The sequence below is a fragment of the Sorex fumeus genome, unplaced genomic scaffold (assembly GCF_029834395.1).
Source record: "Sorex fumeus unplaced genomic scaffold, SorFum_2.1 ptg000010l, whole genome shotgun sequence".
In the NCBI taxonomy this organism is placed as follows: Eukaryota; Metazoa; Chordata; class Mammalia; order Eulipotyphla; family Soricidae; genus Sorex; species Sorex fumeus.
Window position 1 is genome coordinate 39,762,798 of NW_026606067.1, and position 24,493 is coordinate 39,787,290.

General features: G+C 37.7%; 1 protein-coding gene across 2 annotated transcripts in view; it reads left to right on the top strand.

Annotated features, from left to right (window-relative positions):
* NAALADL2 (N-acetylated alpha-linked acidic dipeptidase like 2) overlaps window positions 1-24,493 on the top strand; it is a 1,034,250-nt gene that overhangs the window by 283,083 nt on the left and 726,674 nt on the right. The gene's annotated exons all lie outside the window — the stretch shown is intronic.

Here is a 24,493-nt window from a genome sequence, read left to right on the forward strand (position 1 = left end):
TGGGTTTCAGTTATACAATGATCAAACACCCATCCCTCTACCAGTGCCCATTTTATACTACCAGGGGTCCCAATATTCCTCCCACCCCCCATACCCTCATCCCACCCTGCCCGTGGCAGGGCATTCCTTTTTGTTCTCTCTCTCCTTTTGGGTGTTGTGGTCTGCAAAAGAGGCATTGAGTGACAATAATGTTCGGTCTATAGTCTACTTTCAGCATGCTTCTCCCATCCTGGGAGGATCCTCCCAACACCCTTTACTTGGTGCTCCCTTCTCTATCTGAGCTCCCTTTTCCCCTAGCATGTGCAGCTGGCCTCCAAGCCATGGAGCAAAACTCCTGGTACTAATCCCATCCACTCTTGGATGTTAGTCTCCTATTTTGTTGTTGCTTTATGTTCCCCAGATGAATGCAGTCTTTCTATGTCTGTCCCTCTCTTTCTGACTCATTTCGCTTAACATGATACTTTCCATGTAGTACCACTTGTATGTAAATTTCATGACTTCATCTTTTCTAACTGCTACATAGTACTCCATTGTGTAGATGTACCAAATTTTCTATAACCAGTCATCTGTTCTAGGGCACTCAGGTTTTTTCCAGGTTCTGGCTTTTGTAAAGAGTGCTGCAATGAACAAACAAGTGCAGATGTCACTTCAACAATACTTTTTTGCCTCTCTGGGATATAATCCCAGGAGTGGTATTGGTGGGTCAAATGAGAGCTCAATTTCTAATTTTTGGAGAACCATCCATACTGTTTTTCAGAAGGAATGAACCAGTCGGCATTCCCACCACCAGTGAAGGAGGGTCCCTTTCTTGCTAGATCCACAGCAGCAATGATTGCTTTTGTTCTTTTGAATGTGAGCCAGTCTCTGTGGTGTGAGATTATATCTCACTGTGGTTTTGATCTGCATCTCACTGATGATTAATGATGTGGAACACTTTCTCATCTACCTTTTTGCCATTCAGATTTCTTCTTTGAGAAAGTTTCTGTTCATTCTGTTGCCTAATTTTTTGATGGGGTTGGATGTTTTCTTCTAGTGGAGTTCAACTTGTACTTTGTATATCCTTGATATCAACGCCTTGTCAGATGTGTATTGGGCGAATATACTTTCCCATTCTGTAGACTGTCTTTTATTTTGGTCACTGTTTCTTTTGAGGTGCAGAAGCTTCTTAGTTTAAGATAGTCCCATTTTTTATCTCTGTTTTCACCTTCTTGGTTCGTGGCGGGACATCTTTTAAGTTACCATTAGCTTCAATGTCATGGAAGATTTTGACAACTTTGTCTTCAATGTACCTTATGGATTCTGGTCTTATGTTGAGGTCTTTAATCCATTTTGATCTTACTTTTGTACATGGTGTTAGGCAGAGATCTGAGCCCATTTTTTTTTGCATGTAGCCATCCAGTGGTGCCAGCACGATTTGTTAAAGAGGCTTTCCTTACTCTACTTTACATTTCTTGCTCCTTCATAAAAGATTACATGACCATATGTTTGAGGGGAGATGTCAGTATATTCAACCCTGTTCCATTGGTCTGCATCTCTGCCTTTGTTCCAGTACCATGCTGTTTTAATTATTACTGCTTTGTAGCAGAGTTTGAAGTTAGGGAAGTTGATTCCTCTCATTTTCTTTTTTCCAAAAATTGCTTTAGCAATTCGTGGGTGCTTATTGTTCCATATGAATTTCAGGAGTGTTTTATCTGTTTCTTTGAAGAATGTCATGGGTATCATTATAGGGATCACTTTGAATTTGTACAATGCTTTGAAGTATTGCCATTTTGACAATGTTAATTCTCCTGAATTAACTGATTCCTAGGTACTTGATTTTCTGGGGCACAATTGTGAATGGGATGCTTTTTTCATGTCACTTTCTTCTCTCTCACTGTTTGCCTATAGGAAAGCCATGGACTTTTGGGTATTGATTTTATAGCCTGCAACTTTACTATAAAAGTCTATTGTTTCTAGGAGTTTCTTGGTAGGGGTGATAGGGTTCTCTAAGTATAGTATCATATGATCTGCAAAGAGTGAGAGCTTGATTTCTTCCTTTCCTATCTGAATGCCTTTAATATTTTTTTCTTGCCTAACCATGATTGAAAGTACTTCCAGTACTATATTGAACAGCAGTGAAGAGAGTGGGTATCTTTGTCTCATCCTGATCTTAGAGGGAAGACTCTCAGTATTTCCCCATTGAGGATGATGCTTGCTGTAGGCTTATGGTAGATGGCTTTAACTATATTTTGGAAAGTCCCCTCTTTACCCATTTTGGCAAGGGTTTTCATCATAAATGAGTCTTGGATCTTGTCAAATGCTTTCTCTGCATCTATTGATATGATCATGTGCTTTTTATCTTTTCCTTTGTTGATATGATGGATTATGTTGATTGATTTCTGAATGTTAAACTATCCTTGCATCCCTGGGATAAATCCTACTTGGTCTTGGTGTATGAGCTTTTCGATGAGTCATTGGATTCTATTGCTAATAGTTTGTTGAGGATTTTTGCATCTGTGTTCATCAGGGATATGGGCCTGTAATTCCCATTCTTTGTGGAATCTTTGTTTGCTTTTGATATCAGAGGAGTTATCATCTTTTGATGGAGCCTAAATTTGCTAATTACATGCCATTATGGCATGTTATGGGGTAGTATGTATTAATTTATTAAAATTGCTATCATTTACAGATATAAAGATCAAAAGCATTCATCTGAGTCTTTTTAACATCTGCTTATATTTTGATTTTAATCCCATGAATAAGGACAGGGTGTTCTGCTTTAGACTATGCCAGTTACTTTTTTAATAAAAGAGTGTTTGAAGAGGAATTAAGGAATTAGCTATACTCAAGGAGTGTATTTTCAGAATTTAGTTACTACACCACTTCTGGACCCATAAAGTCAGAGAAGGTAGTGATTTCTCATCACAATTTTTATTTCAAATAATTATTGTGGCTGGGGTAATAGCAAGCTGAATAACAACTTTATGATATCTAATTGTTTTAATCATCTGTAAGAAGAAAAATTATTAAAAAATTTGGGAGTATGGAAGAGCTCACTTGCAAAGTTATTTAATGAAAAATAACTTATTTTTAATAAAAATAAGGCAGTGAAAAGAGCCAATAATTGTTAAAAATTTGAAAAGTTAAAAATATTAAAAGAAATATTATGGAATTTACCAGCAAAATTAAATTATCTTGGGTTCGTTATTCAAGATAGTTTCTGGATTTAATATATCTGGGTTTTAAAGTAACTGAGAAATGCATTACAATGTACATGGCCTACAAATTTCTTAGAACGTAAGTATTGAGACTTCAATATGTATAAGCTAATGGAAAACAGTCAGCAATAAGGCATTGGAGAAATGACATTTCATCTATTCAGTCCTAAGAGAATCTATTGAATATCTTACGTTATCAATATACAAATACTGAGAAAGGGTTAAGGGTTTGTCCAGCTAGTGGTCATGGAACTTGCATCTGAGTCCATGAAATAATATAATTGTGTGAAGAGGAATTCAGGAAAAGCCGAAAAGCTTAGTAGAAAACTAAACATATAATTTTATGTCTCACTTGATGTTGGAAGGTTGCCCAGGACTTTTCAGAATCTATTTCTAAACAGCATACTCAAAATTTGATAGAGGTCATAAAAATATTTTGTGCCTTATATCACTTAATATAATTTTTCATAAAAATACTTATGCCTTCTATTCCTCAAATACAACAGAGTGACGGAAATTAGGAAAATATACTGAAAGCTGTTATTGAGGTAAAGAACCAATTGAGGGCTACAGAAAAAATCAAGGTAGTTTATGTATCAACTTACGATACCTTATTAATAGTTACTAATATATTTGGGGGTGCGATCAAGGAAGACCTCAAAGAGAGAAGAGCAGAAGTTCTGGTAGATGCGGCAGAAGCCGGGAGAAGTATTTTTAATGCCCACCTGTCCTTCGCCAACTACAAGACCAAGATGACTGCCCTCCGACGTCCTGATGGATCTATCACATCTTCCAGAAGGGCAATGGAGAAGATTGTCCATGACTTCTACTCAAATCTCTTTGATAGCCATATCCACCTGCCGACATACCAAATTCCACAGGATGGATATGTCGTTCCCAATGTTCTCCCTTCAGAAATCTGACATGCCATTTCGTCAGTAAAGAAACGGACAACACCCAGCCCAGACAACGTCAGACCTGAACACCTGAAGAACCTGTCATCAGTACTCATCAATACGCTGGCTCAGCTCTTCACACATTACCTGTCTGAATCCCAATGGAAAACCAGCTGGACTGTACTACTATACAAGAAGGGAGACATCCACGACATTGGCAACTATTGCCTGATCTGCCTGATTGTCTCTCATCTACAAACTGTTCACTTGAGTCATCCTGAATAAGATTGACAGAACGTTTCACTCAAATGAGAGAAAGAATCTGGAGTTCCGACATCCGTCGATGATCAAGAATCAGGGACGCTGTCTCATTTGCCAAGGTGTCGAAAATCAGATGGGCTGGTCACGTAATGAGATTTAAAGACGACCGCTGGACTAGAGCTGTTACTGACTGGATTCCACAGGATGGCAAAAGACCATGTGGCCGCCCACCTATCAGATGGTCAGACTTCTTCATCAAGATCATGTACGATTGGTTTGAGGCTCTTCGTGTTCCTAGAGCGAACAGACGCCATTGGGCTACACTAGCACGCAACAGGGACAAATGGAGACGTTACTGGCGCCCGCTCGAGCAAATCGCCGATTAACGGGAAGTCAAGTGATCAAGTTATATTTGGGGAAATAAAATGATAAAATATAATGAAGACTTGGTTTTGACCTGTCCTAGTGAGTTTTGCATTGATGCTGTTACTCACAGGTCAGTGACGCATAAAGATGTAGCATAGTCCATTCATTGAGCAATTAGACTCATTTTTTTTTTTTTTATTCGGAGCTACTGACTTTTCCATTCAGGAACCAGTAGATTAGATTATTCCACATGTATAGATGAGTACTTGTGTGTATGTGTGTGTGTGTGTGTGTGTGTGTGTGTGTGTGTATTCTCTTTTTGAGATTTGAAGTTAGGTAAATTTGATCAGCAACTCCAACAACTAAGGATGTATGGAATCTGTCTACCTGCGATCAAGACCCAATTTCATATTCAGCTATATGCTCTTGAACAATTTCTTAATTGATCACATTTTTTTCTTTTTTTATTAGTGAAACACCATGAGGTACAGTTATAGGTTTTTTTAAATGAAGCAGTTTTTAAATTTATAATGTAAAGGTAATCATAATTCAATTACAAATGAAAGGTCCCTAGCTTGTAATAAATATGTGTTATTATTTTGGGCGGCTGGAAAGAGAGTATAACAGGTCATTCCTTGCATTGTATGCAGCTGACCCAGTTTGATCCCTGGAACTTGTATGGTCCTCCGAGCACCACAGGGTGTGATCCCTGAGCAGAGAGCCAGGAAGAAGCCCTGAACACTGCCAAATGGGACCCACCCCATCCCATCCACACAACATATTCTACTTTTTATTAGTGAAATATATCCACTGGTAATTTCTCATCCACAACCATGGTTCAGAAGAATGCATTTTAGATCACACCCCAGATCATGTGTTTTCTTTGTTTGTCTCCTCTCCTTTGTTTTTACTCTATTCCCAAATTAATATAATATTTTTTTCCTTTACTCCAAGGCCTGCCATTCATTAGGGTGTCACCCTCTGCATCCAAGTATTTTTCTGATCATAGAAACATCTCAGGGGATATTTATATGAGAAGAATACAGTTTAAAATACATGCTACATGATAATGATTATAAAAGAAAATTTTATTAACCCTTACACACAAATACTGTCAACACAAACTGAGAGAAAACTAGCCACCGTATACTGAAAATTAATTCCCCTAGTAGAGAACAGCAGAAGCTAGAAATGATGAAGTCCAATCTTAAATCATATTTTCAGTACATTGATATGTCTAAAGACGACCTAGAGAATTTATTTCAAGTGATGGAATTCTAAATTATTTTATTTATGTTAAAACATATTGAACACCTAACCTATATGTAAAGGTAAAGGTAAAGGCCCCCCCGTTGATCGTCGATTTGCTCGAGCGGGCCCAGTAACGTCTCCATTGGAGACTTTGTTGTTACTGTGTCTGGCATATCGAATACTCTTGGTAGCTTGCCGGGCTCTCCGAGAGGGGCGGAGGAATCGAACTCGGGTCAGCCATGTTGGCCGCTTGTAAGGCGAACGCCCTACCCGCTGTGCTATCGCTCCAGCCCTAACCTATATGTAGTACTACTAACCTATATGTAGTACTCTTTTTTATATTAACAAATCCTCCAGAAGCACACTTCTTATAGGAGAGTTTACACATATACATGCATATATGTACACAAATATACACACATACATGTAACTACATATAGTTAACAATTATATGTAACATATATGCTAATGCATGCAACTATATATGCAGTTAAATATAGATAATCATACTATAAGGTGCAATAAAATTTGTAAGTGGTACAATGACTGGGAATGAAGAAATTAACTTTAGAGATTTCGTGTTTGCTAGTGACTTCATAAAAAATCTGAAAAATTGAGTAAAATAAATATGTGGATACAATTTTACCATCCAAATATAAACAGGGACCTGGAGGTAAGGGACAGAAAGATAAATTAGACAGCTAATAAGTGAGTACTGTTGGCAAAAAAAATAGTTTCTAAAAGATGCTTCAAAATAAAGATAGTATCACTTGATCACTTGACTTGACATCCTGTTACTCATCGACTTGCTTGAGTGGTTGCCAGTAACATCTACGTTCATCCCTCTTGCATGATAGTGTAGCCAAATGGTGTCTGCTCACTCCAGGAACACAAAGAGCCTCAAACCGATCTTTCAGATCTTGACAAAGAAGTGTGACCATCTCGTAGGTGGGCATCTCGTAGGTTTTGGAGATGTCATGGATCCATCAGTACGTCGGAGGGCAGTCATCTTGGTCTTGTAGTTGGCGAAGGACAGGTGGGTGTTGTGAATGCTTTTCCTGGCTTCTGCCACATCTGCCAGCACTGCTGCTCTCTCTTTGAGGTCTTCCTTGATTGCTTCTCTGCACTGCTTTGCGAGCTCGGAAGTTCACTTGTGGTTGCCTGAGGCTTTTGCCAAGCCATGTTGGTGAATGAGCTCAAAAGTTTTCGAAGACAGGCATCTTTAGTGGCTCTCTCTTGATGTTCCTCGAACCAGTCAATTGTATTCCTCATCAATGTTGTCAATGACAGCATCTTTCCATGTTGCCATAGTAGTGCCAAAGAGCTCCCTGTTGGTGGTCATTCTGGGAGTTCTCTTAAACTTTGTAGCCTTTTCTCCCTTCTCTGTGAAGTAGAATTTTGCATGAAGTAGACAGTGACCTGATCCTATTTGAAATTTTGGGACAGCAGCAACATCATTAAGGCAAAACTGTCAATTGAATATGATGAGGTCAATTTTGTTGTGTAATGGTCCACCAGGAGACTCCCATGTCCTACGTTTACAATCGGCCTTCTGGAACTGTGAGTTACCATGGATGGTCTTGGTCAACATGATGAACTCACAGTCTCTCACCCTGTTCATTCCATTCTAGACCGTGGGTCCTGATGTGGAATTCTGCTGATCTTCTCGGTCCTATCTTGGCACTAAAATCACCCACAATGATCTTGTAGAAGGTGTGGTCTTTTTATTGAACTTCTCCAGCTTCATGTAGAACTTCTCAATTTCTCCTTCATCATAATTGGATGTTGGTGCATAGACAACAAAGATAGAAACTGCTGGCAGTGAGCCACATCTATTCAAGTGTAATCTTCTGATTCGGGTTGTTAGGCATTCGAATGAATCAATGCTCATGGCCAAGTTCGTATTGACAAGGACACCAACACCTCTTTTGTTGCAAGCAGACTGGAGAGTGGCCTGGAGTGTGGCAGCAGCTGGGTAGTGGAGGTATGGGGATCTGCCAATAACGTATTTATCTAGTACCTGTAGGGTGGGTTTTCTGTGTGGAATCCCTGGGTTGCCAGAGGTTGGTGGAAGCAGACAGGGCAGGGTGGGGTGGGGCTTCTTTTTTATTTTTTTTTTGCTTTTTGGGTCACACTTGGTGATGCACAGGGGTTACTCCTGGCGGTGCCCAGGGGACCATATGAGATGCTGGGAATCGAACCTGGGTCAGCCACATGCAAGGCAAATGCCCTACCCACTGTGCTATCTCTCCAGCCCCAGGGGCTTCTTGTTTTAATCCCTTGGTTGCTGGTGATTGGTGGGAGAAGGCAGAGGATCTCTGTTCCTGGGTCCATTGAGCTTGGGCTCCAAGGTCACAGAGTTCCTTTTACCTGGTTCTGTGGGCCTTCACTCAAGTGTAAGTCTCAGTCAGAGCATCTGGAATGCGTCCTGGAGCATGGCGGTGCCTGGGTTGTGGAGGTAGTGGAGGTATTATAAGTTATATATTAATCTTGAGGTGACATTAAATTAAACTCTTTTCTTTAAACACATACATACAATGATATATGCCTAAACAATGGTTCTGGGCCTTTTCTCATAAGATGTGAGAAATATGTCAGAGTCTCTTTCAGAATCAAGGTCTTATTTGTCAGTTCTTATTAAGTTATTACATAGACTAAATTCTTGCTTTGTGCATAGGTAGATGGTCAGAGCAGATTTTTCAGAGGACCGCAATAATGTCAAAACCTTCAAAGAGCTAAAACTCCTAATTAGAAGGTAAAGAAAAATAGGTCCCCATAGTAGAGGTTTACTGTCATAGTTGTCACATTGACACAGACAAAGTGACAAGAGGAGAAAGAGAGGGCTTCTCATTATAGTCACATTAAGTCATGTATGTGTGGATGCAGTGCTTTTCAACACTCGGATTTAGCTTTGGAGCAGATAAAATAGACCGATGAAGCAAACAAAACTAAGGCGAGGATACAATACTTCGGGAGGTCTGGAAGGAATGGGAATACTAATATTAAGAAATAGGATTTTGAACTATAGTACATTAACTACATAATAAAATATTACCAAAGTCACTCTTATTAATTATTAATCATTTATTATCCTCAATACACATTTCTTTTTTAGAATGTATATGAAATTTGTTTTAGATTCTATTTTCCTATTGAGTTACTTCAGGCATTGAAAACATAACTAGCAGTGCTTTATGATACTGTGATGAGGCATTACTAATCACCAGGTGGCAATTAAAAATGGGAAGGTTGGCGCTGAGCAATAGCATAGCAGGGGTGGCATTTGCCTTGCATGCGGCCGACCTAGGTTCAGTCCCTGGCATCCCAAAGGGTTCCCTGATCATCACCAGGAATGATTCCTGAGTGCGGAGTCAAGAGCCAGCTCTGAACATCGCCGTGTGTGACCCTCAAATAAGCCCCTCCCCCCAAAAAATAAAGGAAGGTAGAATTTTAGAACTAATAGACATTCTAATTCTGGGGCATGTTCTAAAACCTAAATGTTTTACTCATGGTTGGAAGATCACAAAAATGCATGGGATTTAAAAAATCTTTGAATTAAAAATTGACCCAACCTTGGAAACTACTGAAATGTTATTCATTATACAGTGTTTGTTTTGTGAGGTGAGAAGCGTAAACCAATTATAATATATGATCAAGAAAACATTTCTAAGGTGACATTTATTAGGCATAGTATTTCATTTTAAATTATTTAGATCAGAAGTTAGAGTGTTTGTCCTTTTCCTTTCTATTTAACAGTTTAACCTAAACGGTATCCATTTCCAATTTTTTAAAATGTATTTTTGAATCTAAAGCATCTCTATTTTGGTTTAATAAAGATGTTACATGTCACTGACTAGATAATATGGTACTGCTACTTCTCTCAATTTACTTAACATGCCATCACATCTATGTATTATAGTTTCTGTATAAACACCTATTTTACATCAGTTTTGAAATTAATACTGACTCATGGATGCAGAGTATAAATTCTTGGAGTACGCTTACTTAGTCTCATAAAGCCCAAACACATCCACAGCAAAATTTCTCTTTAGTATGCTAAAGATGAAAGCTGTAGATATTTTGCTGTTTTATTGAATTTGTCCATATCTCTTATAGCAAACAGAAAGTTCTTTAATGGTATGCACAAACTGGAGTTCTTTAAAATCACAATGAGTTTTAAGCTGGCTATATGCTAAAGAAAAGTTTTTTTCGGATAAAGCCACTTTCTCAGTGGAAAACAGGGTAAGGGGTTTATACTGCAGTTTATCTAACAGGTGTTGATTGATAATGTCCAGGTTGATGATTTAAATGACACATTCCCAACACCCCACTGCTCTTTTTCTCACTTGCCCTCAACCTGAATCAGGGTTAAACTTTTAGGTAGATTCCAGGTCAGAATGGAACACAGTGCACATGTCTCTATTGGGACATAAAAGTAAGCATTTGGATTCATTTTCTACATATACTTAGTTTAAGGCTTTGCTTGTTTCTTTTTTATAAATCCAAGCTCTGTCACACATTTCATGTAGGTTAGACTTTGTTTCTTAACATACTGGCACTGAAATTTCTTCAAGACACATGTCAGTTATATAGCACTGGAGTACTGTTCTCCCATTTTTCATAGATTTGCTCGAGCAGGCACCAGTAACGTCTCCATTGTGGGACGTGTTGTTACTGTTTTTGGCATATTGAATACACCACCGGGAGCATATCTGGCTCTGCCAGTCAATTATATATGTGGTATTGTTTTTTTCGTTGTTGGTAGAGATACTAATAGACTATTTTTACAGGATATACACAAAACTCTAAAATTTGTAAATAAAAGACAACATGCTTGTCCTAACAATAATTTCATGCTGAGTCTATACGTAAAATGTTTACATGAATGTGAATAGTTTCAAGTAGCAAATATACATCAATGTAGTTTGATGGATTAAAAACTGATGCATTTAGGATGTATTTGCAAGGTCTTAAGGGATCTTAAGGAATTTAAGGGAGAGAACATTACTGCTGCCCCTTTTGGAATAAGGCATTTACTCTTTTTGATAAGATACTCACTTGTTTCTCCCAAGTCAAATATGAGAATTTTTATATTCTGAATAGCTCAGAATTACCGCCAAAGTTTTGATAATGATATGGAATGATTGTAGAACTATAATGAATTGCCAGATTATTGTGAATAAATAATGAGTGTGCTAGCCAAGATGAGATCATAGAAAATCAAAACAGGGACTTGAGAGAGAGTACAGTGGGTAAGGCATTTGTCTTGCGTCAAGACAACCTGGATTGTATCCCTGTATCCCGTATGTTACCCTCAGCAACATCAAGAGAAATTCCTGAGACAGGAGTGACCCTGAGCACTGCTGGATGAGGCAAAAATAAATTAAAAAAACAAAAACATATTGGCACACAAAAAATAGAGAATATAACTAGCCTTAGGAATACTGAACTCTTTCATCACCAAACCATGTATTTGATGAGAGCTGCGGGCTTGAAGTGATAAACAAACCACCGTGTTCTGAATAGACCAGTCAGCACCGTGTAGAGCAGTGCTTCCTACTTAAAAGAGTCATGACTTACTTGTGTGTCTATTTTATTCAATACTTTATAATGTTTAAATCAAAGTTTCTAATGCATTTTTAAAAATGCAAGTTATAAAAATCTACAATTGGGTTCTGGATCAGTGAGCACTGTCAGAATAGATTATAGTTCTTCACAATCTTTGCTCTAACTATATGATGATGAATGGACAGTAACACCAGCTGCCCATTTATCTCCTACGATTACTGCTTTGATGATATTGATTCTTCCCTTGGCTTCTCAGACTCACAATTATAGTTCAGATACAGTGGTATACTTTTATAAAGTATGTACTTAATATACAATTTTTATCTCCTTGGCTAAGATTTGCTGGTCAATATGAATAGGAATTAAATTATAGCCTATTATAACATTTGAAGTTCGTCATAATTAATTAAATAATACTTTTGTGTTAATGAGATAATGATGTCTAATTCTTGAATTACCTTCATGCTTTTATTCACTGCATATGATTTAGCATATATTTACATTATGAGAAATATTGAACACAGGAAATTAAAGATACACAAATTATACTAAATGGTTCAAAAGTATAGCGATTGTTACAGTGTGGCTAATGAAATAATAAGATTTGAATGAAGTGTCATATAATCAAGCATTATGGAAAGAAATACCTATGTAAAAATCAACAGCCAGAGTTTTAGCGAACAGTGAATGTTTCACAGAAAGATAATAAAACGGAAGATTTTATTTTATTTTATTTTATTGCTTTTGGGGTTAAGACCTGGCAATGTTCAAGGGTTACTCCTGACTTTGCAGTCAGGAATTACTCCTGGTGATGCTCAAGGGACCATATAGGATAAAGATGGAATCATGTGGACTGTGTGCAAGACAAACACGCTACCTATTGTACTATCACTCTGGCCTTTTATTTTTTGTAACTGTGTTGGTCACACTCAATAGTATTTTGTGTGTGTAAGGAATGGGAGAGCAATCGTGAGCTAGGAATCAGACGAACCCTTAGCCTTATAGGTGCAAGGATTGTGTTTGACCACGTGTGCCATCCACCTGGAATGATTTGTATTGTTGTGTTTGGGGTGGATCGTACCAGTGGTTCTTACTCCTGACTCTGTGCTCAGGGATCACTTTGGAGAGACCCAGAAGGACCATGCAAAATTCAGAGGCTTGCATTCAGGCTGATTCCCTGCAAGAAAAGCACCTTATCTTTCTATCTATTTCTAGAAGAAGTGTTTGGACATTTTTTTCTACATCACTGAAATGCATTTTAAAATAGTGTTTCAGGCAGACAGCACTGTGGTACTGTAGCACTGTCCTCCCATTGTTCATCGATTTGCTTGAGCGGGCACCAGTAACATCTCCACTGTGAGGCTGTTACTGTGTTTGGCATATTGAATATGCTATGGGGAGCTTGCCAGGCTCTGCCGTGCAGGCGGGATACTCTTTGTACCTTGCCGAGCTCTCTGAGAGGGATGGGGGAATAGAACCCAGGTTGGCCACATGCAAGGCAAACGCCCTACCCACTGTGCTATCGCTCCAGCCCAGACAGAGAATAGGAATACAAATAAAAAATAAATAAATTAAACAAAATGGGTGGAGCGATAGCACAGCGGGTAGGGCGTCTGCCTTGCACGCAGCCAACATGGCTGACCCAAGTTCGATTCCTCCGCCCCTCTCAGAGAGCCCGGCAAGCTACCGAGAGTATTCGATATGCCAGACACAGTAACAACAAAGTCTCCAATGGAGACGTTACTGGGCCCGCTCGAGCAAATCGATGATCAACGGGAGAGACAATATAGGGCTGGAGCGATAGCACAGCGGGTAGGGCGTTCGCCTTACAAGCGGCCAACGTGGTCGATCCTAGTTCGATTCCTCCGCCCCTCTCAGAGAGCCCAGCAAGCTACCGAGAGTATTTGATATGCCAGACACAGTAACAACAAAGTCTCCAATGGAGACGTTACTGGGCCCGCTCAAGCTCGGGCCTTTTAAATGAAAATATTTAATATACAAAAAGTTTGATTTTGATTCTTTTGCTGTTTTGATTTTTCTACCTTCGTGGTAGAAAGGCACAGAGTAATCTAGAATATTTGAGAATTGTCTTCTCTTCCTTGTAGCTGAATGTAGGGTATGTGGACATGAAGGCAATTTGGGAAAATAAGGTGAGAGAAGGGGAAGGGAGGAAAGAGTTGAGGTTACTGTGAAATTAGGGAGTTCCTGTGTGTTACTTAGAAATGTCCTTAGTTTGTTTTGTTTTACTTTTAACCTGACAATTGAGTCAATTATGAGTATTTTACATCTACTGCATTAAACAATGTCGGAAAGGGATTGCGTGGGGGAAAACATTAAATCGGGTTGAGCAAGTACAGAAGCTGTAGCAATAATATCAGTTATTACCTTGTTTTGCTACTGAGTCGAATAATGGCAAATCCGCAGAGACAGAGAAGATAGTGGATTACAAAGACAGAGAGAGCATAAAGCGGATTAGTAGTTGATACAGAAATGAGAAATGTGTTCTTCTTTGTACTTCCCTTATTCCTAGGAAAACATGATTTTAGGTTAGATAATATTAGTATGATATCTATTTCCATACAATTGTTGATTATCCATTTGCTTGATTCCTAATTTTAGCAAAAGTCCTCTTGTATAGACTAATGATCCTATCACAGCTCCCATTTAATTTTCAAGTTAGTTTAACCATTAAAATCATAAAAATCATCAAAACTTCTCTAAAATAAATAGATGGATGAACATTTTTTGTCAATGTCTTGTGAATTTAAATCCTTATGAAAGAATTTAGCTAACTCATATGAAGGGACTCAATGTTGTTGCACTAAACTAGCGTTCATGCATTTTTAGCTGAAATGACAAGAGTGAAGGCCATTAAAAAGTAATGCCTGAAATCGATCAGAGATAATGAAATAGCGTTGGTCCAAGTATTAATCAATTTTAATAATTGTATGTTACAACGATCTTGCATTTTAAAGTCTGTTATTTTCAATTCAGTTCACTTAAGCTATGTCTACATGATTGTAACACAACTGGTTGAAAAGTGTAGCCATTTCCAACACCTGTGTGCCATGATCTGCTTAATTGTTGACTTTTATTCTTGCTTGAAAATCACAAATAAAAACTGGGTTACATAATTGGTTGGTAAAACTGTCCTTATCAGCTCTTGTTTTGTTGCCATTTAGCTATAAACTTAAAAAATTAGACAAATAGAGCAAGACTAATCTAAACTAACAGAAGAAACTAATCGTCCAGTAAATGTTGTCCTGATTCTCGTCTTTAATAAAGTTATAAACTAAGTGACTAAAAAGATTCTTGATGGGTTGTAGACATTATTTTTATTTCTATGCTAGTACCCATTTGCCTCAACTTTCTATATATTTTACATCTATACAAACAATTATTTTAATAATTAATTACTTCCAATTTGGGGTCAATATATTCTAAAATTCTGACTTGCTATAAGATTTTCTGTTCACATTCAACAAAAAAAAATCTGCCAAAGATGCCACAAATGATACTATCTAGCTATCATATAGATAGCCAAGTGTGTTTTTAATGTCTGGGCCATTGTTTAGGATTTATTTTGCAAGGTGTTGAGGGAAACCAAATCTTGAAGTGCTCAGGGCTTATTCCTTCCTCTGTGCTCAGGAATCACTCCTGGCTGTGCTTGAAGATCATATAAACTGCTAAATTAAACCCAACTTGGCTATATGGGAAGGCATACATCTAAACCTCTGTATTATCTTCTTCTATTTTTTTTTTTTTGCTTTTTGGGTCACACCCAGCGATGCTCAGGGGTTACTCCTGGCTCTGCACTCAGGAATCACTCCTGGTGGTACATGGGGGGACCATATGGGATGCTGGGAATCGAACTCGGGTGGGTGCATGCAAGGCAAATACCCCACCTGCTGTATTATCACTCCAGCTCCTGTATGATCTTTTTAAGCCTAGACTTTGATGAATAAATATGTATGAAAAGTTCATATTCTTTACTTAATTTTAATTTACTGTTTGTTCCTGGTTTCATTTTGACTAACAACCAGTGTTCAGGATAAATTATAAAACAGGAAGGAAAAGAAAACCAAAATAAAAATGAATTTTGGCTACCTCTTCAGAACAAGGATTAGACTATCTTCAGTTAATGGACTCCAGAGATTTGAGCTATTTCCACTGAATGAGTGCCTTTGTTCAAGCTTCCTGTATAATCAAACTAAGGTCTACCTTCTTTAATGAGACTGTAGTTTTAAATGGTAGGCAGGGTTCAAAGGTTTCATATAACAATTTGAAATACAAACATTTCCATCAACATCACACTTATTTTTGTTGTTGTTGTTGTTGTTGTGGGCCTGGTACTTAATGGAGAGAGTTTTTGTTTATTTTTGCTTTTGGGGGGGTCACACCTGGCAATGCACTCAGAAATTACTCCTGGCAGTGCTCAGTGGACCATATAGGATGCTGGGAATCAAACCCGGATTGGCCACGTGTAAGGCAAACACCCTACCCAATGTGTTATTGCTCCAGCCACTGGAGAGGGTTTCTAATGTTTTATAGAACAATTTGAGTATCTTTCAAATGCAAGAACTTGTTTCACAGAGCTTGGAGTTAGAATAGAACATGACTCCAAGGAGACTATTCTGAGCTAACCTTTACTTTGTTTGGCTCTTGAAATGTGCTCTCCATTTTACTCTGCTTCAGAGTACAGGTGAATATTTGGTAGAGAATTCTGTTGTATGAAAGATAGGAAAAAGCCCTGGTATTTTTTACTGATTTCGTTTTCTTGTTTTTGACCTCACGCATCTCTCTTTCCAGTATCCTTTTACCATCACAATGGTGACACATTGTAATAACTGGTAAAAGATAAGAATAAAAAATAATTAGGACACTCTGAATTGGCAGTTGATTAAACTTAGCTGTGCATTGTTAGGGGAGCAATGCAGTGAAAAGGGCGGAACATATCTCCGAATCCACTTTTAAAGAGGATTTATTTTTGGTCATAAGTCCCTAACTACACTGATATAAACTTATATTTGTGATTGCCTCAGGACAAAAATGTATACCTATTCTGCACGTGAGATGATTGCCACTCAGGCATTGCAATCACCAGTTATAACGATATTTGATGGGTTGATTTATGCAGTGGAAAATTTGATTGCATGGATTACAGATGAGTCTCCTGGATCTCATGTTACTGTGAGCAGAACATTGATTGTGCTTGTTGCCTAGATATTGCTTTTCTTTTAAACAATCCTGAAAGGTGTGGTGAGACATCAAAACATTAGGTGTTTTCTGAATGTTTGTGAAAAAAGTGTTGATATCAAATATTAAATGCTAACAAAGGTTAGGAGAAGTATTTCAAGTAGAAAAGTAGTTGCCATAATCAATAGACAAAAAATAATTCAAATATCACCATCTGAAAACTGGCAGAAGTTGTGATCTAGAAACAAGTTAGGTTATAATTGGGAGTCTGGTTACTTTGGCTTGCTTGCCTCAAGGCTCTTGGTTCTGAAACAAAGCAGATTTTAAAAAAAAGTTCTTTTTTATATTTCCACCAAATGCTGCATATGTCACACATAGTTTATATATTGTCCACTTGGCATATTTGAAAATTAAACTTCACTTTAAAAATATTTGAGTAGAAAAAAATCCATTGGACAAACCTGTTAAAGTAGAACGGTTGACAGATAGTCCAGGGGTTAAATTGTTGCTTCTATTTCATGTGGTTGAACCTGGTTCAATTCCTAGTGTTATGTAGGCTCCCACAAACACAGCCAGGAGTGACCACTGAGCACGGGGTCATTGGTAGTCTCTGTGCATAGTGGATGTCACATAACGCAAAACCCTTCACCAAATAATAAAAAAATGTAAATGTTTATAAAAGCTAGAATATGGAGATGTTTTTCAGTTGTCTGATACATAGACTTTTTAAACCATGGCAACACAAGGGCAGTTCAGGTCCCGTAACAAAGTTGTGGATGATGATGCTGATAGATAATCTGTCTTGTTATTTTAGTTCTCCTGTGTCTGGTATAGTATCTGTTCACTCTGTGTTGTGGCATCTATTCAGATAAGTGTAGACTTTGAACATATTATTAATAAATTGATAGTCCTTGGTTTACAGCTAATGTAAAATTTAAATGTTCACTGCATCACTGTATCACTTTCATCCCATTGTTCATCGATTTCCTTGAGCAGGCACCAGTAACGTGTCCATTTGTCCTAGCCCTGAGATTTTAGCAAGTGCCAATTAGAAGCCCCGTCAGGGTCAGGGGAATGAGACCCATCATTGTTACTGGATTTGGGCATATCAAATATGCCACGGGGAATTTGCCAAACTCTGCCGTGTGGGCAGGGTACTCTCGGTAGCCTGTCGGGTTCTCTGAGAAGGAGAACTAGACAATAAGAGGTCGTTTCCAGCAGTGTGGTTTTATAGTCTCTGGGTCTTGGCTGTTGATGGGATTATATGGTGCAGGGGGCAGTTGGTGGGTGTAACTTTCTAGCTATTGGAAGATGTGGGATCTGGGTGGAGGAGGCCCAGTCCTGATCCGAACAGCCTTGGAAATCTCAGCCTCAGGTCCCACACACCTGGGTTTCTCTGCCGGTTCCTTTATACGTGAAGCTTGTCCAAGCATGTAGAAAGTGGTCTTACGCATGACTGTTGATGGTTCCGGAGGTCTTGAGCTGCCAGGACTCTGCTTGGGGCAGGGAGGGAAACTCAACCTGCCCTCCTTCAAGGGGCAAGGGGTCTTGGTGAGGACAGCCAGACATGGGTTAAACCAGTAATTGTAAATGTAATTGTAATTGTAAATGTTAAACCAGAAAATTCATGTTCATAAGCACAAATATGACTTGACTTCAGTTTTCTCCTTCTGACTTTCTTTTCCAATGCTGCTATTCAGGTCAGCTGCTTGTGATAAACAAATCAAGTCTACTCTTGACTGTTCTTGTGTTCTAAGCTTAAGTCTCACTGCTTCTGCCACATGTCTAGGAAATATTTTGCTTTTATATATGTCTGGGAAATATTTTGCTTTTAGCGTTAATTTACAACTTCTTCCTCTTTGAATTCTGTTCGAATCCTTATCAATATTCAAAAGGCAATGGCCACAGTTTTTTTTAGCTCTGATAACTACAGCGATGGTGATTAATTGAATATTCTTGACTATTGGTTTTCATTTGTTCCCTCCACTAGACTGTAAGGTTCCTTCCTTCCTCTTTCCTACTTTCCTTCCTTCCTCCCTCTCTCCCTCCCTTCCTTCTTTCCTTCTTTCCGTTTCCTTCCTTTCTTCCTTCCTTCTCTCTCATTGAGTTACAGTGAGACACACATTTAGAAAGTTGTTCATGATTGGGTTTCAGTCATATAATGTTTCAACATCCAACACCTGTCCCTTGACCAATGTATATTTCCTCCTACCAATGTTCCCAGTTCCCTCCCAGCCTTCACATCTCCAATTTGCTCACACAACCTGTCTCTGTGGAAGGCACTTTTCTTCTTTCTCTCACTTAGATTGTTAAGTGTCTTAAGAATAAGACTACATTTTATAACTTTTTGTTCTGTTATTTGTCCATCAGTGTAAATTTTTCTCATAAAAGATAAATTTACTCTAAGTAAATATAAGAATAACATCTCAATCATGCTTTAAATCAGACTACAGATACCCTGATGTTTTCGTCCATCTCTCGCCTTTAGTGTATTTGTGTGTGTGTGTGTGTGTGTGTTTATGTGTGTATGCGTTTAAATGGTCTACTAACTCAGCTCCACAAACTTACTACTTGACCTCCTTCTGTCTGAAGAGTATCTACTATGTTAAATAAAAGTACAAGAATTGCAAGGGTACAATTCTGTATGAAATCTGTTTATTATTCTGTGTATTATTTGCTTTGCTGTGAGTTTCAAGTAACAGGAAAATAAGGTAAAATGGGCTTAATCAAATAGGATAAACTGTTAACATCTAGCTGGGTGCTATTGTTGGCAGTGCGGTTCATTGATGATATCAGGGGCCCAAAGTTTTTTTTTTAATTAGTCTTGTTTTCAATATCAACAACTTGACTTTTATGCATGTTTTTCCTCTAACAATCACAAGAAGGCTATTGCACACTCCAGTGTCTGTACAAAAATAAAAGAGGAAAGGCAGAATTAACTATTAACTATTATTAGAAAAGAGATGTTCTCCCAGGATGCCTCAACAGGCCTTCACTTCAGGTTTGTTATATTTCTCACATGACCTCCAATGGATGCAACAGAATCTCTCCTAACTCCTTTGCGTTTTGAAAGAGAGGAATCATAGGGAAAGCATTTGTACCCATTGTCTACCAAGAACAAAACCCAAAATGTGAATAGAATTTCAAGTTTCAACAACTTTAATTGGTGATATACTGAAGGCAAGGAAGGAACAGTAAACTTTCTATTTAGGGATTCTTCAACACAGATTTCAGTCCAAGCCTGCTGATCTGGATTTAGTGAGTAAGTGAAATATTGCGCTGTAGTGTGGAGAAATAGCATCTATAGACTATCTGTGGTGACAAAATGTTCATCTGAACTGTCCATTATGGGACTCACTTACTTTCAAAATATGATTTGTGACTGAAGAAATGGTTCTTGATTTTTTTCTCAGTTTCAATTTAAGTTCAAACATCTACTTAGAACTAGAAGTTATACTGGATAGTGGTACATTGAAGCATCAGGGATACAGTCTTTTCTCATTTCATTTTTTTTTTTCACATTTTGGGCCACACATGGTGATGCTCAGGACTTACTCCTGGCTCTACACTCAGGAAGTGCTTCTAATGGTAGTCGAGGGGCCATAAGGGGTACCAGGGATAAATACTAGGTTGACTGTATGCAAAGCAAGTACCCTATCCACTGTACTATCACTATGCCCCCTCAATAGTAAGTTTTATTCTTTTTTTTTTACTCTAAGAAAGTTGTAGATATTATTGAATCAAAGGAGTAATATGGTTCGAATTATCTTTAGACAAAACTCTACTAGTTTATTGAAAAAGCCACAGCATATTAATGTAGAAGAATCTATATAAACTATTCTGAGTTGTAGGTAGTCATTGGTAAGGTAAGGTAAAGGTAAAGGCCCTCCCGTTGATCATCGATTTGCTCGAGCGGGCCCAGTAACGTCTCCATTGGAGACTTTGTTGTTACTGTGTCTGGCACATCGAATACTCTCGGTAGCTTGCCGGGCTCTCTGAGAGGGGCAGAGGAATCGAACTCGGGTCGGCCATGTTGGCCGCGTGTAAGGCGAACGCCCTACCCGCTGTGCTATCTCTCCAACTCTGTGGCGTAATGGATAGCGCATTGGACTTCTAGAGTCATTGGTACTATGGTATACATTAAAGTGATGTATAGAGATTGGATTCTTCAGGCCTTTTGAAAATCTATTCAATAGGATACTCTGACCAATTAGATGTGGAAGATGAGAGAAAATAAGTAGAAGAAACTGCCTTGTTTTGTTTGTAAATACTTAGAATAGTGCATGCTTAGTTGACTAAGATGAAAATGCTAAAGTGACTAAAGATTTTGTAGACAAGGAGATGCTTGGGTCGGGCCTGAAATTTGAGAGGCCTATGAGTTACTAAGAGCACATGTTGAATGTTTGAACGTTTAGTTTATTTAATGTTTAGTTTGAAGATAAACATTTTAAAATTATGCACATTTAAAGTAGTGAGACTAGTTGGAATCACTGTAGCACTGTCATCCCATTGTTCATTGATTTCCTTGAGCTGGAACCAGTAATGTTTCCATTTGTACTAGCCCTGAGATTTTAGCCATGTGCCACATTTGGAGGCTCTTTCTGGGTTAGGGTAATGAGACCCATCATTGTTACTGGGCTTTGGCATATAGAATATGCCACAGGGAGCTTACCAGACTCTGCTCTGTGGGCAGGATACTTTCGGAATACTCCTGGGTTCTCCAAGAACAAGAACTAGACACTAAGAGGTCATCTGGTCACAAATGTGGCCACACATTTACTGGAGTTTGGTTTTATAGCCTCTGAATCTTGGCTGTTGTTGGCATTACACTGCACCGGGGGCAGTTGGTGGGTGTAACTGTCTAGCTACTGGAAAATGGGGGATCTGGCTGGAGGAGTCCCAGTGCCAATCTGAGCATGCTTGGAGATCTCAGCCGCAGGTCCCACACACCTGGGTTCCTCTGCCAGTTTCTTTATGTGTGAGGCTCATCAGAGTGTGTGGAGTCTTGGTGGGTGTAACTGTCTAGGTACTGGAAGATGGAATAGTGCCTTTTTGGGGACTATTGTAGGAATGGGATTGAAAATTTGAAAAAAATGGAAGGTGGAATCACTGAAGAAGGGAATTTAGATTAAAGATATATGTAGTGAATAAGTCTTAAAGCATTTAAAAGCAATAATGAGGCTAAAGAAATGAAGGAAGCTTGGAATCGATCGCTACAGAGGTAGGAGAAAAGTAAGTAGGTGTGAATTTGACAGTTCAGGGGTTTTAAGTGTTAAGTTATATCAACATATCTATACTATACACAAAAAATGGCTGCCTGCAACTGAAAACTGAATTTGACAATGTGAATGGGCTGGAAAGTCGATTACAGTGATCGCAGTGAGAAGTAGGGATGGTAAAAGTGTGACTGATACAGATTCGAGAGAGACCAGAAGAAAGGAGTTATAATTGTTAAAGAGATGAAAGAGGTGATTTTTTATGGAAAAAAAAATACAAGTTCTACATTACTGGAACCGCTCGAGCAAATCGATGAACAACGGGAGGACAGTGACAGTTACTAAATTCTGATTGTGACAGATATAGGCTTAATTTGATAAAGTTAAAAGAAGAAAAGTACAATTTAAAGTAGAAATAATTTATTTTATTGGTTCTTGGAACGGATGAGCTTTCTCGCTAGATGCACACGGTATTGGCAATTTCAGTGATTTAAAGCTGTGTTAAGTCTATCAGCCTATCAAATTGGCATTTCAAAAGTAACTGAATAATCTGATTTTTAAAATTTAATCTGAATTCAAAGACAAGTTAAAGGTAAACGTTTTTTGATAATTAAGATTTATAGTTATCTTCTGAAAATAAGTAAATAGTTATATTTCTTAATGGAGAGTTTTATCGCAATTTAAGAAAACATTTTTTTCTCAGACATTAAGCTGTGGAATTCATCTGGGAAAATATATTTAATGCATAAATTCTTAAAAGTTTTAAAATTTTATAGATAAAGACATAAATGTTTGCAACTGAAATATCAGAGCTTAGATTTGAGAAATCTTAAAGTTTAAATAATTTGCCCAAGGCCATTCAACCTGTTTAAGAATTTTTCTTTTTCTTCATGGGCATCCTGAGGATTGAATGTGAGCCATGTCCTTATTAAAATACCAGAGCTAATGTGAACATCTTAAGTAAAAGAATTCTGTGGTTAATATGGGCCTAAGGGATAGAGAGTTTACCTAGGTGAGTCCACGGCTAGCTGCCCGAGGAATGAATTCCAGCCACTTTGATCTTGGCTTCTCATAAAGAAAATCACTGGAAATGTAACTTGTGTTGTGTTTGCGGGGGGGGGGGGGGGACGGGGGACTTTCATTCACATTAATTCATATTATTCAGAGATGCACTAACCTTGTGTATGGGAGCATTGGACAACATGGTGTATAATTCAAGGGATTATATGAAGAATAATTCTTATTTTATTTTATGATCTCTTTTCAATCCCATTTCTACACTCCTCCCAAAAAGGCACTTGGATAGAGTTCATTGTATGCACCAAAACAGTGCTCTCTAAAATGGGTTTGAAACTTGCATATTTGTCCTTCCACTATCTAGTATCACTGCGGTGGCTTCCAGATATTTCTGGTTTTTGCAGAAAATTAATGAATTTCTGGAATATATATTTTTAGATTTGACATAGAACACCTTTGCATACTATAAATTATGTTCATTTGATGATTTATGAACTGGAAAGAGTGCATCAGATCCTGAGAATTAATAGTAGTCATATGCTTTACTACTTGAGAAATATCTTTGGCCTTCTGGTCATATTATTATACTTGTTAGTGATTTTTGTCTGGAATTACTATTAAGGGTCCTTTAACTGTTATATGTATGCTGACTAGATCACAGAAATTCAGCAATTTTAGTTGTTATAGACATTGTTTAATACTATATCATTTTCCTGTACTATTCTATAAAATAGTGTCATTATATGAAATTAACATCAAATTTTGGGATAAATAATAATTTGAATTGTATATTTATTATGTAATTTATTAATTCACTTATGCTTTTATGTGATTTCCTTTTGGTACAGTGTGTTGATATTGCAAAACATGAATAGAGTTACTATATAGCACTTACATTTGCAACAGTAATTATACTCCTGCTAGATAATAAAGAGGATTTTTAGGATTACTTGTATTATATTATTATTAAAAACCTTGACATTGACACTATAATACACAAGAGAGTAATTGAAAACATTAACAAAACAAATCTATTGTAATTTAAAAGAAAATTTTCTGTCAATATAAATTTCAAGCTCTCTTCAAAAGCAACTTATAGGATTAACTTTAAGTTTTCTAAATTTCAAGTATATATCAAAAGCACACTAAATTTATTGGGTGGAATTAATGAAATAAGAGATTGGCTCTATCAGAGAATCATCATTTTAATTAGTATCACTTCCCAGTATGCCCTTCTCTCCCTTCTGTGTTTTCAGTAAATAAGCCTAAAGGCTGCCAAGATTTTATCTCCTAGATTTTAGACCATATTCTCATCATTGCACAGGAGATTGAAGAAATGTCCTATTCAATTCCAAATGAACTGAAACAATAGAATTGCAGTTATAAGGGACTAAAGGAGAAATGCAGCTGCAATATCATGATTTATATATAAATATACTCTCCACAAAAAAGTATGGGAAAACTGACATTCCTTTCTTTGCTTATGTCTCTGATTTGCGATTTTCCTTCTAATACTCCTATACTG